At 42.1% G+C, this 19,742-nt stretch overlaps 1 protein-coding gene across 17 annotated transcripts in view; it reads right to left on the reverse strand.

Moving 5' to 3' along the window:
- The window catches only part of ptprfa (protein tyrosine phosphatase receptor type Fa), a 452,868-nt gene that overhangs the window by 339,212 nt on the left and 93,914 nt on the right, over window positions 1-19,742 (reverse strand). The window contains exon 1 of one of the 17 annotated variants that reach the window (XM_074636840.1): window positions 14,677-14,975. The exons of the other annotated variants lie outside the window; for them this stretch is intronic. The gene's annotated coding sequence lies outside the window, so the exon portion shown is untranslated. Of the gene's footprint in view, window positions 1-14,676; window positions 14,976-19,742 lie in introns of those variants that run through there. 17 annotated transcript variants of the gene reach the window in all.

Raw genomic sequence — 19,742 nt, forward strand, 5'->3', positions numbered from 1 at the left:
TTTACAATAATAAATATATACATACATTTACATAAATCAGCATATTTGCCCACTCCCATGTTGATAAGAGTATTAAATACTTGACTAATGTCCCTTTAAGGTACATTTTGAACAGATAAAAAATATGATTAATTTGCAATTAATCGCGATTAACTATGGACAATCATGTGATTAATCACGATTTTAATCAATTGACAACCCTAGTATTTACTAAACTGATGACAAAAATTGAGTACTACGTAACTTAATAATGTTATGGTAGTACTCAAGGTACTGTGGTACGGTAGTACTACACGCACATATGCGCGGTCGCGTGTGGCTACGCTGTTCAGACGAGACTCCAACACAAACTACACGGAAGCACCAAAACCTCTTGATTGTATCTAGTGAAGCCCGTCTGTTAAACAGTGTTGGCCGCGGTCGGAGGACGTGGGGGAGACCGTAGCTTTGGTCTCCAGGACCAGAGTCTCTGCTGTACTCTGTAATCTGCTACTCTGCCTGCCTTCACTCACAGCTTGCTCCACCTCTACACGTGCATGCGCGCACACTCCACACTGCAGAAGAGTTAGTTTAGCTCTGAGAATATCTAGTGAATGTTCAGTGGACATTTGTGCAGAAATAACTGCTGCAGCTCCTCCAGACCAACAGAGGTTTCCTGTGTCTTGTGAAGTGACGGGGCTCCGCAGAGAGAAACGTTATCGTCTCCGACCAAAAGTCCGGTGTCTCCCCTGTTCCCTCCGGCCGTGGTCGGGAGGCTGAGGCAGGAAAAGCCAACACTAGGATCAGCAGTGATTCATGGAGAGACCTTGGTCTGGTCAGCTAACATTACTGCCAAGCAGCTGAAATATAGAGTGATATTGTGGTTTTAGCTGACGTGTGTCGCCTCACTGTTTTGAGCGATGCTCGTTCATGTCTATGTAGAGCGAACAAGCGCGAGCACGACGCTGACTTTTGTTGACTTACGTAACGGCCACAGGTGTCGCTGTTAACAAGACATTCTGAATCTTACAAACAGTCCCTTTAATGAACACAGTATATTTTGGAAGTTGGTTAAATCTTCAGGGGCTATGACACCCTCTACTCTTCCTGATCTTTTTAAGGTAAATTAAAGCAAAATGAAGGGAAAACATAATATAGCAGATGCTTTTAATAAGCAATTTAGCAACATCGGCTTTTCAAATCACCCTGTCGATATTGAAGGCCGTGTAATGAAAATTCAGAGTTTTGTTTCTGAACACATTATAAATGTTTGAAAATCATTACTGAACACATGGTGTAAAGTCTGTGAACACTGTAGTACTGGATTGTAAAGTCTGTGAACACTGTAGTACTGGATTGTGGAGTTAGACCGTTAAACTGTTTTTCACCAGTTCGGTGTTCAGGATTTTTTAGGCGGGGCTAAATAATGGCTCGATGACGCACTGGAGCCATCTTTAACATACCTCCACCCATCTTCACAAACCTGAACCTTTTTGAAACGAAGAATAGATACCCAGACAGTTATTATAGGGTATCTCAGCTAGCTCAGTCAGTAGAGCATGAGCCTCATACATCCAGGGTCATGAGTTCGAGCTTCATGTAGGGCGTTGATATTTTCATGATTATAATCCATCCCATGTCTGATGTATATTTATTATTTTTCTGTAAACTCTCTGCCTCGGAGGAAATGTGCCCGGCGGAGGCCAACCTGCGCCGGGGAGAGGTCCCACGAGGGGATCCTCCCACACCGAGTGGCCGTCCCTAACCCGCCGAGTTGAATCCCCCGGGCAGATTGCGCGTCGGGGGCCGTTACCGGCCTCATACCGTCCACGGGCTGAGCCTCCATCAGAAGGACTCAGGCCCCCGAGTGACACCGGGCAAGCGGTCTTCCGTACGCCGCAATTCCCCAATCCGGACGGCGATTCGGCGCTGGGCTCTTCCATTTTCGCTCGACGCTATTGAGGAATCCTGATAGGCTGCACCTTCCCCTCTTGTGGGCGTGGTTCAGCCATGGATGTATTAAGAGAGGTTTCAGGTTTCAGGTTTCAGCGCCATCAGCGACACGCCCCCAGCGTCTCAGAGCAGAGAATACTGATGATTTTTCCATGATTTTAAAAGCTAATTTTATATACTTGGTGATTTTTTTCATCATTCAAATTTGGCTGGATGGTTAGTAACACATTTTGCTGTGGTGTGACAAACCCAGAATGCATATTTATTTTGCTTTACACAAACCTTAAAGACAGTGTAGCCACCACCTTAAGTTGCCCTGGAAATAGTTTTAAATTCTCCCCATTTCTCCCACTCCCAGTTCATAAAGCTCTATCAAGTCTCGATGTATAAAGTCTGCAGGTCCTGATCAAACTGAGCCGTGTTTTCTAAATACAGCCGCACATCTGATTGCGAGACCCATTGCCTCCATTTTGATCTTAGTCTGAGCAGTGGTTTGATCCCCAGTTCCTGGAAGTCAGCGTTCATCCTTCCTTTATTAAAAAGTGAAGGATAATTATCGCCCTATTTCCAGACTGTCTGTCGTATTTTTAAGTATTTGAATCCCTTGTAAACGAACAGCTTAAACACTTTTTGCCTGATAATAATATCCTAATTATAAGTACAACTCAGGCCGGGTTTAGATAAGGACATAGTATTATAACGGCAGCCATATCAGTCACAAATGATATTCATTCTGCTCTGGTTGATAAAAAATCATGTGCTTATTGCCTTATCCACGGCGTTTGATTCAGTGGATCATGGTCCTCTCCTGCAAAGACTCAAACGTATAGTTTCTAGTGACCCTAAAACATGATTAACGTCTTTATGGTACTGTTTCGTAACCCAATTCACCTGGTTAACACGGGGGAAAGATGGTCGCTTTTAACTTTTATTAATATTTAACCAAAGCTACAATCTTTTCCTAACCCTTAACCAAAATGATTTTGCAGCCTAAGCTCGCAAAACATCAGACACAACCCCCGCTCTCTAGTGTCAAACTCCTGTAACAGCCTGATAAACACCTTTTTGTAAAAGTCCTGCCATTAGACAGCACATTTCCAAAAATCACCTGAAGCCAGCAGCATGATCTCCATCTCAACAACAATTTCTCCAAAACAAAGAAATGTGATTATTTTTTGATCGAGCTGACAAGCTGCTGTTAAAACGAAATGAAATAAAGCACAATGAAAGCCTTTGTACTACCACCATGAGAGGCTGGTATTACTGTTAGAAAGGGTCAAATCAAAATGTTCCTCTGGCAGAAAAGCTGCTGATTACATGTGGTAGAAGGCCTTTTAATAACAGCTCTCTATTTTCTATAATTATGGTCTAATTAAGTTAAATTATGGTGTAAAACAATACAGTAAATCATAGCAAATTACAAGTCAGTAAAGCAACCATTATAACATGAGAGTGTTTTGGTCTCCATTTGCTATTGTTGGTTTCTAAAATCTCTGAAATCTCAATGACCGGCTTCCTGACAGCAGAACACATTTTGTCACATTCCAATGTTTGTAACGCACACTATCACCGAGCTGTCTCCTCACACGTCACCACGTTGTGTTTCACCATACTGAAGGCCACAGACAAACTAAAGCTCTTAAGGTGGCACTTCCTGACAGGACAGCTGCTCGCTGACCGCCTTCATAAACACCGTTAAATATGAACGCTGTCACATTCCCTCACGCCTTCTAGCCTGGAGACTAAACTGTGTCAGCAGACGGATCAATAAGACCTGACTCCTGGAGGACTGAAGTAGCTGGGTTTGGACGGATGAATGGGTGTGGATGATCACAGCTACCCAACAAAATAATGTTGGCTATTTTGGTAGATCACAGCACACTTAACATAATGCACTGCAGAAGGATTTATGTTTGGTTTTTGTAATGATTACGCACTGAGGTGATTCACACAGATACTGATAATGAAAAGGTGCAGCTTTTTATATTGTAGACTCTCATTGAAACACTTTATAAATAAAAAGGTAGTCCAGAATTATCTGACTGCTTGTAGGGGTGGGAGATATGACCAAAAATGTATGTCACGGTATTTCTTTTGGTTTTTGCGGTGACGGTATTATATCACGGTATTACAAAATTAAAAGGGATACTCCACTCAAATCACACCTCTTTTATTTCTATTGGCAATGTAATAATAATAATAATAATATATTAGATTTATATAGCGCTTTTTAGTGGTCTCAAAGACGCTTAAATGTAAGAGGACATATCCTAAAGGGACTCTATGTAAGAATCAGAAATGTCTTGTTAACAGCGACACCTGTGGCCGTTATGTCAACGAAAGTCAGCATCCTGTTGCTCGCGCTCGCTCTACATAGACATGAACGAGCATCGCTCAAAACAGTGAGGCGACACACGTCAGCTAAAACCACAATATCACTCTATATTTCAGCTGCTTGGCAGTAATGTTAGCTGACCAGACCAAGGTCTCTCCATGAATCAATGCTGATCCTAGTGTTGGCTTTTCCTGCTTCAGCCTCCCGGCCGGAGGGAACAGGGGAGACACCGGAGTTTTGGTCGGAGACAATAACGTTTCTCTCTGCAGAGCCCCGTCACTTCACAAGACACGGGAAACCTCTGTTGGTCTGGAGGAGCTGCAGCAGTTATTTCTGCACAAACGTCCACTGTGTATTCACTAGATATTATCAGACTAACTCTTCGGCAGTGTGTAGTGTGCGCGCATGCACGTGAGAGGTGGAGCGAGTGAAAAACAAGCGCGGTGTGTGAGTGAAGGCAGGCAGAGGAGCAGAGGAGCAGAGTACAGCAGTGACTCCAGTCCTGGAGACCAAAGCTACGGTCTCCCCCGCGTCCTCCGACCGCGGCCAACACTGTTTAACAGACGGGCTTCACTAGATACAACCAAGAGGTATGGTGCTTCACTGTAGCTTGTGTTGGAGTCTGAGTCTGAACAGCGTAGCCAGACGCGAGCGCACAATGACATGATTTATACGTGTTAGGAATGACAAACAGTCGCTTTAAGAAAGTTTTTTTTTTTTTTAAACAGATGTGTTTATTGGCTCCAAATTGAAAATGAGTTCTAGGCCTACATGTGTCTTGGGAGGAGTAGCCTGCCCCATAGTGTAATTGTAATGTGATTCATTCAGAGTTAACAGTAACAGTCTGTTGTTTTCAAGTTGTGAGTGAACTGTAGCTGACTGTCGAGCAACCTGCATCTCAGCAATACAAATGTTGTTTTCTCACACGTTCAACCTCCTGTTGTTTTATTATTTCAAAGATTTTTCACCTCTTTTGGGAACTGGGAATTACATCACATTTCATTTAATTTGCCTAACCATAGACAACCTGTGTGGGTGTGATGTAGTTTATCGGGTGTTGTATCCGTTGTGTGTGTGTGTTAACCAAGACGTGTGTGTGTTTATCACGGTAATGGCGGTATTGCAAAATCCATGTCTTGCCCGGTGACGGTGATTAAACCGCTCTACCGCCCACCCGTAACTGGTTGTATTAATTTATGAAGAAGTAGACATGCAGTAACATAGAACATTGAGGATAAAGGGGTCGTTCACATGCCGCGTCTTAAAACACATGGAAAACGCTAGCTGTGCCGCTTTCATCCTTATATCCAAGGTGCTTCGGAGGTTGCGCTAATGTTGCGCCTGCCGTTACCAAGCAACCAAAACCTGCGTGCTGCGATGATGATGATGATGATGAAGTTGTGGTATTTTAGCAGTAAAAGCCTCGCTGACTAAACTAAGCCAAACGATTCAAAACAAAGATAAATGGATTTCCAGCACCGTGAATTCCTCACAGTAGCTTTACTGCTGGATGTGTCTGTGTCGGTCCGGCTGACCTTTCAACCGATGTTGTGACGTTCTTGGACGGAAAGGCTGAAGCAAGTAAAATAGTCCGTTGGACAGATGGTAAAGCTCTGGGTAGTCCTGCACTCAAATCATTAACTTCTACTCTACATATTTACCGTAGACTGATCTTTATGGAATAAAGAAAAGATGTCTGCCGGCTGTGATTGGTTGTTTCTCGTCACATGACATGTGGTGCGTGCTGCAGTGTTCCAAAAGTTGAACAATGTTCATTTCGAGGTGCAGTCGTTGTGCCCTGACAAACAGTCGAACTGGCCTGATGCACGTCTACATTGACAACAACGGCCCCATATCGAGATACATCGGGAATCATTGTGCGTTCCAATCAGTGACAGGTGAGTCATGAGGCCTGTGAAGATTCACACCTCTATCTACCTACATCGACATGACTGATCCCCATTCACAAACTGTTCCAATTTGAGTTTACAATAATCCCAGTCCTGGTCCAGTTTACGTTCTCTGGATGAGGATTTCCACACGCTAACCCTGGACAGAGAATCAGTGAGTCAGTCCAAAGGACATTTTTTAAAGGGCACTTCACTGAGCACCTCAGTTGCATGGTTATGGAAAAGGTCATTTCAGTTTAAAAAACAAGTTTTGTAGTGGAAAGCAAACTCTATTTCATCAAATTCTTTTTTTAAAACCTGAAACATAGTTTCATATTATGACGTACAAATCCAGGTTAACAGAATTCAAATTCAATGGCTGTCAGCATAAATATCTGTCCATACTCTGCAGTATCGCTGAGTCACTTATCATTTCCCTCCGCATCAGCCATCAGCATACTAATGTATCTGTAGACAGACAGGCTGGCTGAGAGGAGGGCCCTTCAGATCTGTCTGATGATAAATCCCCCCCTTCATGTATGAATGATGACACATATTCAAAAACTCCAACCCGACAAGCCCCCCCCCCCCCCCCCCCCCACGCTCTCCATTTTATTGTTCCATCCAGCCTGAAAAAAAAGACGAGTGGTTGTCTTAGACCATAACTCCTGTCATCACAGCCAATCAGGTGGACTCTCCCGCTGCTTTCAGCAGGTGTGTCAGCACTCATCCTTTGCTGGTCTGGTGACTTCACACACACACAGGCAGTGTTAGGCTGCACTGTCATACGTCCCATCACTGCTCCAACAATGTGTTCCGCGCTCTGATTGGTCAGTAGGAGGTGCTTTAATACGAGTTGATCTCTTATCTAACACATAACCTGCTCCAGAGCAGGTTATGTGTTCAGCATCAGTTACCATGGCGATCTGCCTCGGTAAGAAGTGAACCACCGTCGTAGGACGGAAAACCCTGAAGTTACCTCGTTAACCCCAAATCCTGCTTCGTAGTACAGGCCAAGATAAAGGAAAATTAAAATTGCTATCCCAATGGATCCTGTGTTGTGTTTACTTGGAAAACCAACCGAAAAAGTAAAGGGTAAAGACCAAAGACAAATACTGCGCATACTTCTACTGGTTGCTAGAAAGATGATAACTGTACTTTGGAAGAAAGCACTGTCGCAGACGCAAGCCCAATGGACTCAGAGACTGAAACAAGTTTACACAATGGAATATATGACGGCAAAATTGCAAATGAAGATGGACATTTTTCTACAAAGATGGACTCCGGTTATGATGTACTGAACTACATGAATGTTAGGATGTGGACAGATATCCAACAACAGATGTTCAATAGTGTTATGATAAGTATGGGGGGGGCTAGAGGGGTAGAGCAGGTCGTCCACCAATCGGTGGTTCGATTCCCGGCTCGTCACATGCTGAAGTGTCCTTGGGCAAGACACTTAACTCCAAATGTCTGTGCCGTGGTGTGTGAATGAGTATTTAGATCAGATCCTGATGGGCAAAGTTGGCTCCTTGCATGGCAGGCTCTGCCGTCAGTGTATGAATGTGTGTGTGAATGTAGTGTACATGTAGTGCTTTGAGTGGTCGGAAGACTAGAAAAGCGCTGTATAAATGCAAGCTATTTACCATTTACCATACTGATATTGAAATTTAAATGAAAAGAAAGAAAAACAATGGTGGTCTATGGGCAAAATGCTTTTTGGGCCGCAGGGGGATTTTTCGCTACAATAGTGGCCACTTGAAAAATTTGGAAGCAAGGCTGAGCGGCAGCACCGTATCCAGCTCTTATTTCACTGCCATGGACACAACGCCAACAGAACTGTCTTCTTCAAATTCATTTTCCCATGAACAAATCCAGCAACAACATGTTGCTGTGCCTCTTTTCTAGTGTGACTGAGCACTGGTCGCTTCATGTCGGTGTGCCACCAGAGGCAACAGCTGCTGATGTTTGATTGTAAAAGAAATATGCGTAGAAATCCAATTTGTGCCACGACATACAGAGTGCCTTGGTTAAGTCGTGTACAAGAAATGGTTTTCATCACAGTTGACTGACATAATGCTAAACATGACAAGGGTGCAGCAGCTCTTTGAAAGAGGCCGAGGTTCATGATGAATCAGATAGACTTTATAAAACCCTCAACAATCCCTTTAAGGATTTGCTTTGCAGCTGCTGAATCAGAGAGGGCCCTTCATGAGCAGTAAGACGCTGCAGAGAGCCGGGAACTGGCCTCTAAAGGCTGCATATCACTGACTGCTAATAAAAGGAATTATTATTATTATTCATTTATTTATTATTCATATCTCCTATTTATGAACAGCTGTAGCTAACAGTTGAGTCTTACATGTCTAACATTATCCACAGAACATGAGTTCATTGTGAAAATTTAAAGCAGCAGTAGGAGAGACTGGAGCAAATATGATTAAACAAAGTTATTTTTATAAAACGGTCGCTACATCCTTACAGTAGTGCATGAGACATATAATCTGGAAAAAAATCATGTTCCTCTGTGTCCTCCGGTGGTCCTGATGACATCTGCAAGATTTCACAGACCGGAGGAAAACAAGCAGTCAGAGCTGATCTGAAGTCTGCCGTCCAGCTGCCATCTATGAGAGACGGCTGTCAATCACTCGCAAACTCCGATCAAACGGTCAAACTAGTCAGCGCTGATCAAATATGAATCAATGTTCTGTTACTGTAATGACTATTTCTCTCCTCACATGTTTTCAGAATCATCTTGTAGTGCACGGTTTAGCTGTAAAAATGAGAAAGTTTGTGACCCAGCAGCCATGTTGAGATCAGTTGAGGAAATACCAAGCACTGCCCACCAGCCGGAGCACAGCCAATAGGAACGCTCTCTCTCTCTGAAATGACCTGTGATTGGCCAAAGTCTCCCGTCAAAGGCTAGATGTTCTAAAGCCTGAAAACAGAGCCATGAGGAGGAGCAGAAGTCTAGTTATCTCTCAGAACACTTCAATTACAATATGCTGAAAGGTTATTATGGGATTTTTGCCCAATGATGGCCTTGTTGCCTACTGCAGCTTTAATTCCACACAGACACCAGTTATGGATGACACCCTTAATAACTGAAGCAGAAAAATAAAATGGTAATAAATTCCATCTATTTTGAACTCTGCTTCTAAAGCTTGTGGAAGAAGGATGGGACTTTGAATTCCTACATCAAAGAGGGAAAGTGTACAGTGAAATGCTGTCTTCATAAAGCAACCAAATTAGTGTTAATGGCAACTTCAGCTCGATCTCCATCCAGCTGTGGATTAAAAAGTCTCAGATAGACTTCAGACATCAGAATGTGTGCATGTAAGCACATATTTTCCTTGTGTCTACGTCTTTAGTAGTGGCCCTGTGTCTCAGTGAAGACACGACAGCTCCCTGAGCTCCTTGTGAAGTATTCATCAGAAAGACAAGAGCACACAGAGCCTCAATGCTAATCAATTAATACACGCGACCTCGCACAATATCCTGGCAAACAAGCTCAAATCTGGAGCGCAAACCACACAAAGGCGGGATTAGCTCCATTAGCGCAGGAATCTCGGAGGCAATTAACCTGCCATGAGCAAAGCCCTCTCTCAGATTCCATTATGTGGTGTCGAGCGGCAGAGCAGGAGGAGGAGGGGATGTGCTTTTGGAAAGTTCTCAATGCTGGGGTCAAAAGCAACATGTGATTGGTATAGAAAGCTGTGATGAGGTGATGACCTATTCCAACAGCCAACACTGGCTCATATGAACCTAGTGGGAGAGGGAACTTTACCGCTCTTCTGCGCAGCCACTTCCATTGCTCTACACGTTCATTTCCCATGCTTTGTTTCTTTACAACACTACCACAGCCCACACTAGATAACACCTGTACTTCTCAAAGGTATACACACATCTCTGCTGTTGGACTTCAACGGCATTCAAACGGCAATTTGATTGAATATATATAAATACCACATTTATGACGGTGAGATTTTGAAGTTGATTTTACGAGTTCATATTAAGAAGGTTTGACACACCAATTTTTGCTGCTGACCAACAGCAAACCATCTCGACAAAGCTGACCTGTCAGGTAACAGAAATATCCAAAGTGTAAAAGGGAGGAAGCTGGGTTAGATGATTGGGGTGACTACCCCAATCATCCAACTTCACATAACCGTCCTCTGCGTGACATTTGCAGATTTTCAACCGGCTTTGTATCATTGCAATGTGGTTGGTATCAGGCGGCAACGTCCGGTTCTGAAAAGCACAGGCAATGTCAAAGTGCCTTAAACTTGCATTCTTTGGAGTTGGGGTGGGGGGGGGTGGGCGACTCCTCTGGTTGCAAAAAAAAAGTCTGATTATATATGTCTATGAGAAAATGAGCCTACTTCTCTCTTGATTTATTACCTCAGTAAACATTGTAAACATGAGTTTATGGTCTCAATCTCTAGTTTCAAGTCTTCTTCAATACAGCATGATGTTCATTTAGTAAATTATGGATCCATTTAGAGTCAGATAGACCATAAAGCAAGGGATGCTTTAGGGCGGGGCTACCTTGTGATTGACAGGTCGCTACCACGGCGTTGTCCGGTCTGGGAGTTGTCTGTGTTTTCATCTTGCAACTTTAACCCTTTCACAGTGTGTTTTCAGTTCATGAAAGTTAATTGTAAAATTTTGTTTGCCTAAAAATGTGTTGTTCGGCGTTGGGTTGAACTTAGCTCCACCCTCTGGTGTCACTTCTGGTTGCAAAAAAACCAAGATTGCGACGGCGAAAATGCTGAACTTGAGGCTTCAGAGCCGTAGTCCACAAACCAACGGGTGACGTCGCGGTGACAGTCTATGCACCTTTTACAATTATTTGATACATTGTTATTATAACAATATTGATTATAGCCTTATATATAACATTTGGATCGTCTAAAAATGTCTTATTCTGCCAGAAGACCGCCATCTTGGTTCCAAAAAGCCAAGATGGCGACGGCCAAAATGCTGAACTTGAGGCTGCGACACCATAGTCCACAAACCAACCGATGACTTCATGGTGACTACGTCCACTTCTTATGTACAGTCTATGGGTGGTATACTATGTGCAAATGAACGATCCATGTTACGGGCACTCAGAGCTCTCCGCACATTTGCCGGCGAGGGAATTTTGCCGGTTTGAAATTGGCAAAGTTTCCCTTCAACTCTACAAAAGAGCATAGTTGGTTAGTCGTGAGATGGGCAAATATGCTGTCTTGTATTAACTGTGTTAACCTGCTGGTATACTGACTGACTGAGAGTACAAAGAACCCCTACATCACTGAAGGTCTACTACAACCTACGTTACAAGGACGTACAACTGAATTACACTGTGACAATTTCTAGTGGGTCTGGAAGGTTGTCTCTTTTTGTTCTTTTTTTTTTTCCTAAATTTTTTCGCTGAACATTTTCAACTCAACAGAGATTTGTTGCCTCAATCTGTTCAAACTTTTGATTTGCAATTGTTTCTAGTTCAATCTAAATACATCTTAAGATGAATGTTTTAAAGTTTTCTGCTTTAGGTCTTTGGGAAAAAAACTGAAAACCTCTCAGAGGGTTATCCATGTGCATCACATAACATCAAACCATGTGCTCATCATAATAACAATATTGCCTCATTTATCATCACTCCAGTATTTTGGAGCAGGTAAATTCTGTTGATATGAAAGAACACATGGTGATATGAGTTGTAGTAACATGTTGGACAGCCTGTCTTGACAAAATGGCGGCTTCATTAAGCTTACATCTTCGTGGCTACAGAGGACTGTGGGATTAGCAGTTGATAATATTGTGGTTGAAAGACTCAGCAACTCCCCAGAGGCCTGCCAGCTCTCTGCTGAACAATTAGACACCAGAACACATCAGTCCTGGGAAGCTGACCTGTACTCTACTTCTTTTATAAAACACATTCTGAACTGTAAAATATAATCCAAACTAATGCTTTCCTTGCATGAGTTTTAAAATATTACTGTTTAGAGCAGATTTCTGGACAAATTGTTAGCTAAGATTGAATTTCTTTAATTCTTTAATAAACTCTAAAATATTGGTCTTATTCTTCTCAACTCTGTAAAATAACAAATTCCTCCAAGGAAACTTTCTTCGGCTTCCAATTCATTTTATTCACAAAGTTACAAAAAACACACACACACACACACACACACACACAGTGGGAATGTATCTGATTGCAGTATTTTTAGACCTGGTATGTTTAAAATGGACTACTTTTAGGCCATCTAATTAGCACTGCACATAAATAAAGTGTTAGAGGAAAGGATCTGTTGAATAACAAGTGTTTGTATATATTGCATTGCTCACTTATAATGCCATATATGTCATACTGTGTTGAGGTTTGGGGAAATGTATATAAAACAAATATAGACCTGATAATTAAACTCCAGAAAAGAGCTATTAGAATAATACATAAAGCGTCTTACCGTGAAACTACAAATCCATTATTCAAGTCCGGTATCTTAACATTTTTGGATATCGTGCACGTAAAGACATTAGAAATACTTTTTCGAGTTAGGAATAAAAGCCTTCCTGTTGTATTAAAAAAGAAATTAAATTAAAAGAAGGACATTATAAGTCAAGAGGGTTGTGTATTTTTGAAACAGGTAAAGTGAGAACCAATGTAAAATATAAATGTGTGTCAGTTTTGGGAGTCAAATTATGGAATGGCTTAGTGATGAGTTGACATTTTGTAGCTCTCTGTTGAGCTTCAGAAAAGCCTTAAAATGTGAAATAATTAAGGATTACAATTTAGAGTAAATGTTATTTTTGTCTTTCCTTTGTAATGCTGATATTCTGGGTTATCTTATGGATTGTATAGGAGAAGCTAAAATAAGCCTCGGGGCTTCAGCCTATTCCTTTTGGTCATTGATTATCTGAACGTTGTTGTGTGAAATGGATACAGTGTTGGTATATATTCACACACACTGTAACGTTTTGTTCTTTTTGATGTATGACCGAAATAGAACTATTCATTCATTCATTCAACATTGGGCCAGAACATAAATTGACCCAAGTGCTGTACTTAGATACAATTCTGAGGTTCCATTTTATGCATTTTTATACTCCACTACATCTCAATATTTGTGTTATTCCACTACATTTATATGACACCTCCAATTACTAGTTAATTAATGCATCAGTAATAATAAATCTATATTATAATATATAACAGCATAACACTCACAGGACACTGGATACTGTAAATACATTTTGCTGATTATAATTCTGTAACATTTTCAAAGCTGGATTGTTTACAGTATGGTATTGATACTTTTACTGAAAGGGTCAGTGTGTAGGATGTGGTGGCGTCTAGCGGGGAGGTTGCAGATTCCAACCAACTGAAATTTCTCCCGTTATGCCAAGTGTGTCTGATAACTATGCTGGCCGGTGCGAAAACGCAAATGCCCTTTCTAGAGCCAGTGTTAACAGAGGGAACTGTAAAAACTAAATACATCATATATGGCAATAAGATTGATTGGATTATATTCACCAAAAGTATAAAACATTACATGTCCCTTATACATTCAAAAGAAAATACCACTAATTTGTGAGGGAAATGTCTTTAATCTTTGATTTTTGGGTAACTGGGAAAAAAATAATAAATAATGCCTGACAATGACGGATAGATTTGACTTCAGAACATGAAAAATCAAACCTTTTTACTGTATTAATTTTGACATTTTCTAATGTAATAGTCCTCAGAAGTGTATGATTTAACTTTTCCCCATGGTCTAATGTTAAAAAATCGCAATAAATTATAATATTGAATCACAATACTTGTAGAATCACAATAAATATCGAATCGGCACCCAAGTATGGTGATAGTATCGGATCGGGAGATAGGTGTATCGTCCCAGCCCTACTAACTTGTATAGTCCTTAGTACCTCATAATCTTGATTTTTGCTCACAGGTTTCATGTAATGTGCATCTTAAGCATCTGATCAGATTTGTTAATTTGCCCTGAAGCACTTTGTCAGAAGATTACTCGACAAATAAAATGAATATCATGAGTATTACCACAAAGCTCTATTAAAGAACAATCTGTTAGAGTTGACCTCTTACAGTGGAGGCTGGCTGAAACATATAGGAGGGTAAAAGCATCCAACAAGGACAGCAAGTAGAGCTCTCTATGTATCTGCACTGAATCACACTGGACTCAAAGTTTCACTCCTGCAGGCAAAGAGAAGTCTTCAGTGTGTGCTCCGTCTTGTTTGTTCATTCTTCTCTCTCTTGTCTCCATAGCTTGCTATTTGTGTGAGTGTGCATGTGTGTGTGCAGTATGTGCCCAGAAACCTCATCTGTAGAGAACAACTCCATCGGGGTGTTTTGTTGTTAAGTGCAATCCATGAATCCTACAATTAAACCTGTGATAGGCAGATATTCAGAGAGCCACTATCAAAGTTCTAATGAAAAAGAAAGTCTCAAAAGGCATGTGAGCAGGTGGCCACGTTCAGCATGAAAATTTCACAAGTTGCTAAAAGGCAAGTGCTTACCTGTGCCAAACTCCATGGAGGGAAAAAAACAGAGTATCCTGAGGAGAATTAGTGCTAGCAGACTTCAGCGTTGTTCCTCAAAAGTAGCAGAGCCCATAACACAATCCCCCCTCCAACCAGATGCAGCACTGAGCCCGGGGGAGGTGTGCGGCCGCTGAGGTCAGCCACAGGTAAGAGGCTCCGGAGTTCTGCAGCAGCGTGACTGATCTGAAGGCAGATCAGCTCCTAGTGGCTGGTAGAGCGGGTCAGAGCTGCTGATCTCTCCTGGGAGTGAAGAGCAGTGAACAGCCTGCAGCTCTGAGAGCAGGGGCCGGCCAGCAGTCCATGTCTACATGCATGATGTCACAGGTGTTGGGTTTCAGCTGGAGGCTGAGAGGCGGGCTCTGCTCCGCTGGGAAGCTCTGCTGAGAGTTTGACCCAGCGCAGGTAAGACTGACTCCTCCCTCGTGCTTTACCTGGCGTCAGCAGAGGAGAGCGAGCGGTAGGAGGGGGGGTTCGTTTGTTTGGAACAGACCAAGTCATTAATCGAACTGGGCTTTTAGAGACATTAGCACCAAAAGCCTTCGGTACCAATGTTAATAACAGGACACACTACGCAGCCGCTTCATAGAGGTGAGGTCCAAAAATCAGAAAGGAAAGCTGATTTTAAGGAACCTCCCATTTAAGAGCTACTCAGTGTATCAAAATACTTGATTTAAATCCTCCTATAAATGAAATTCAAAAAACTTCATAGAGTTAGAAAAGTGTTTTTGTGTCATTCCCATGCATGTGCCCTGATCACATGGACTTTAAGGGTAACTTTGGTATTTTTCAACCTGGACCCTATTTCCCCATGTTTTTGTGTCTAAAGTTGAGTTTCCACCAAAAGTTCTCAGGACTTTTAGACCCAGGAACTACTTTTCAAGGAATTGAAAGGTTCCTTCAGCCCACTGTAGTCTGTGTTTCCACCGCGGTCTAAAGACCTGCGAAGATTAGGCTAGTTGGTCCGCTGATGTATGAAAAAGCATCATGAGATGAGACGAGGGCTGCTGGTGGTCAACACTCTGCAGCCTGCAGTTCAGTGTGTCCGCCTGTTTCATCTAGAAAACACGCTGGAAAAAAAAAATGTTAGTCTCACTGCGACAATATTTACTGCTGCATATATTTACTGATGCACGTTGGATGTGATGAATGAAATGCAGCGGAGGAAAATGAAACTAAGAGCGTCTGTCTCCACAGTAAATCATCTGTTGAGTGTTTTTTATAGGGGTGTAACGATTCATCTACTACATCGATGTATCGATTTATATTCCTACGATCCAACTACATCGATAGGTACTCGGCAAGTTGTCCTTCACGGGAGACGTATATCGATATAAAATCGTTCTGAAATGCAAAAATGGATTGTATTGATACTAATGATTTGCACCTTGTATTTAAGGATGACAAACGTTATGTCAAAGTGTTTTTTAGCACTTTTATTAGTGAAGAAATATTAAACGTTACTCCGGTTCACTCTCAGACATGCGCCAGCTCGCCAGCTCCGCCCTCTGCAGCGCGAGCACGCATCCATGGCGTGCATGCAGACGAACAGCGCACTGGACTCCTCGCTCTCTCGCCCGGTAACGGCGTGGAGGGAGACGGGCACCAGTTCTGCATGAGCTGCCGGCGCTGCGATGCAGAGGAGCCGGTCGACGGAGTTTCATTTTAGGGGCATTACGAGAGCAGGCGCTATCAATCACTTGACGGGGACGGCTTCACCCACCGGTTTTTCATTCAGAGAAAATGACTTTCCTTTCACCGTCATGATATCTATGTACACGCAGCATCAGCCTCACGTATCCAGACGGAGAGCAGACGGTCTGCGAGTCAAATTATCACGACGGGAGTAAAGTAGAAAACAAAACAGAAATTCAACTAACGTTAGTCTAACGTAGTTTTAAAGGTCCCATATTATAAAAAAGTGACATTTTCATGTGTTTTTATTATAAAGCAGGTTTAAGTGCTATATAAATAATGTGAAAGTATCGAAACACTCAATCCACAGGGAAATACACACAGCCCGTATTTAGAAACTCTGCATTTGAAACAAGCTGTCAGGATTTCTGTCCATTTGTGATGTCACAAATATACAATATTTAGACCCTTTACACAGATTTAAACGTAAAAATTCTAAATGTGTTCCAGTTTATTCCTGGTTGCAGCATATGTGAATGTCATCAGCTGACACGAAGTACACATGGACCCAAGTTGCTGCCTAGCAACGCAATTATGTTGCAATTTCGTCGCAATTCCTTCAAAATGCGCTAAAACAGAGCGTTTCAGACAGAGGGTAAATACAGTTTTTTTTTAACATTACAGCATGTAAACATGTTCTAGTAGAAACACAAAATACAAGTATGATCCTGAAAAAGAGCACGATATGGGACCTTTAAAATGTTGTTCCATATGTTTTCATGTATGAAAAGAGCCCAAATGAACCCTGTAGGTAGACTACTGGATTACTATCAGCAGATTATTTAAACAGCGTTTGTAGAGGAATGATTCTGTTCCAAGCGATCGGATCACTATCAGCTGTTTGATCACTATCAGCCGTTTGATCACTATCAGCTGTTTGATCACTATCAGGTGTTTGATTACTATCAGCTGTTTGATCACTATCAGCTGTTTGATCACTATCAGCTGTTTGATCACTGTCAGCTGTTTGATCACTATCAGCGGTTGATCTCTGTATTATTGATCTACTGTTTATATTGAAAATGAGGACAGAAGCAGCAGGTTAAACCACTGTTCATTTAACTTCAATAGAAGTTGGTTTATTATATTTTGTGTTAAACATTGCACTGCCTTGTGTCTTGAGAACTGAATCAGCAGGTCCTGAAGTTGCACTTTTTATTATTTTCAAATAAAATCCTGACCTGCTCTGTCCAGTATCAGATATTTATTTCACAGTCACACTGATTACATTTTTGGCAACAAAAGTTGCTGTATCGATTTCAACTCATTGTATCGTATCGTATTGCTCTAGATGAGCCAAATATCGTCCTTGAATCGTATCGGAACCATGGAAACCGTATCGTATCATATCGTTGTAAAACGTATCGTTACACCCCTAGTTATTTATTTGTGCTTTAGAACGTTAACGGCATGAAACAATCAGAAAATAACTTTTCTCTCTGTCATTTACAGCACCGTCTTACTGCTACGTCTCTCTCTCTTCTACCGCTCGCACCATGTCTCTCTCTTGTTCTCTCTGTCTTTTTTTAAATGAGTCGGAGAAGCTGACGGCAGAGCCGAACATTACTTTCAATGTTATTAAGCAAAAAGAAATGCTCTCCTCTCGTCCTAAATCAATACCGGAGTACTTCCTTGTTTATGAATGAAACGGTTCATGAGTAGAAGCTGTTGAAGCAGCAGTGCTGTGTGCATGTTTGACCAATCAGCAACGGTCATCCCCGCACACTCCACCCAAAAGTGGCGGTACTTTCAGAAAGTACTACTCCCCAACCAGGGCTTTTTTGGGGGGTAAAAAGGTCCCGTAAAATGTCCCCTGAACTCAATTTAGACCCTGGTCCCTGCGGTCGAAACACAACGAGTTCCTCAAAAGGTTCTTAGTTCCAGGGGAAAGTTCCTGCGGTCGAAACAGGGCTAAAGTGACTAATGGGGGCAACACTTGAAATTGGTCCAGTATTGAGGGAGTACACTACAGACAACAGTCGCTAAACGGGCTGCTATGGAATTGCTCAGGGTAATTCCTCATCGTCAATTTACCTAAACTGACGAAAAAAAAGCAAGGTTTGCCGAAAAGCATGTTGTTTGCATCACTCTAAATCATTTGTCTTCAGTATCACCTTCCCTCCTCAGGAAGGCAGTGAAGCCTTCTTGTTTCTATGGCTGATGGTAACAGGTAGGTTTAACCAACATGCTTGCTTTTCTGAGAAACTATGACCGCGATGTTGGTTTGTACCAAACAGCACCAGACCATCTTTCCTGAAACATACGGATTATAGTCTCATTGCACTGTAACCTGGATGTCCATGCAAGACCCCCCGATTCAAGATGTTGTTTCACATCCAGATCACTGCACATGTCTCCAATCCATCCCATATCACCATTAATAGCTAAAACTAGCGCGAACTTCTGAACTCCAAAAGCTTGTCTATTTTTCACTTTACACAGTGGATTTTAATGGCTTTCCTGGGTCACAACCTTTGCTCCACAAATGGAGCAGCATGTAAGCTGTCAAATCCAGAAAGGAAAAAGGAAAGTACACTGAGTTTGGAGTCCTGGGGGTTTTCTCACAGGAACAGAGCTCAAAAGCAAAGAACAAAAGGGGCACAGTATGGGCACATATTTCCCTGACAATTAAATGTCCAGAGCTTACAAAATAAATGAGCTATAATTACTTCCATTAACTTGGAATGTGAGAGGCGGAGATCAAGATAGGAACACAACTACAATTATTTCATACCTCGTGTCTTAACCATAAATGCAAGATGAAATCTCAACAAAGGGCAGAATAGAAAAGATGAACATGAAAAATCCAAGACTGCTTCAAGACCGACTATATATTTAGTAGACGTCATTATCTGAAATATGTTTGTCAATGCATGTTTTATCCAGTGATCACTTTACTGAGGATTCAGACAGACAATTAATATTTACTAGGGTTGGGGGGAAAAAAACAATTCACCTATGTATCGCGATTTCTTTTTATGATTTTGAAATTGTGTGGAGTCTGCAGTTATGCGGGGGCTATACCGGACCGTCATGGTGAAAAGGGAGATGGCAAAAGAAGGCAAAGCTCTTGATTTACTAGTCCATCTACGTTCCAACCCTCACCTATGGTCATGAGCTTTGGGTAGTGACCGAACGAATGAGATCGCGGATACAAGCGGCCGAAATGAACTTCCTCCGTAGGGCGGCTGGGCTCATTGACGGGAAAAGCAGAGCTAGACATCATGGCTAAAGCTGCATGCTAACTCTGTCACGGACAGGTAATATTATCGTCTTGCGTGAACGTGCGGTCAAGCCGGCCATCGCTCTCATCACCGTGGTCAAATGGGCCGACGCTACGACTGTAGAGC

Source organism: Sebastes fasciatus, chromosome 5, assembly GCF_043250625.1.
Source record: "Sebastes fasciatus isolate fSebFas1 chromosome 5, fSebFas1.pri, whole genome shotgun sequence".
NCBI classification, from domain to species: Eukaryota; Metazoa; Chordata; class Actinopteri; order Perciformes; family Sebastidae; genus Sebastes; species Sebastes fasciatus.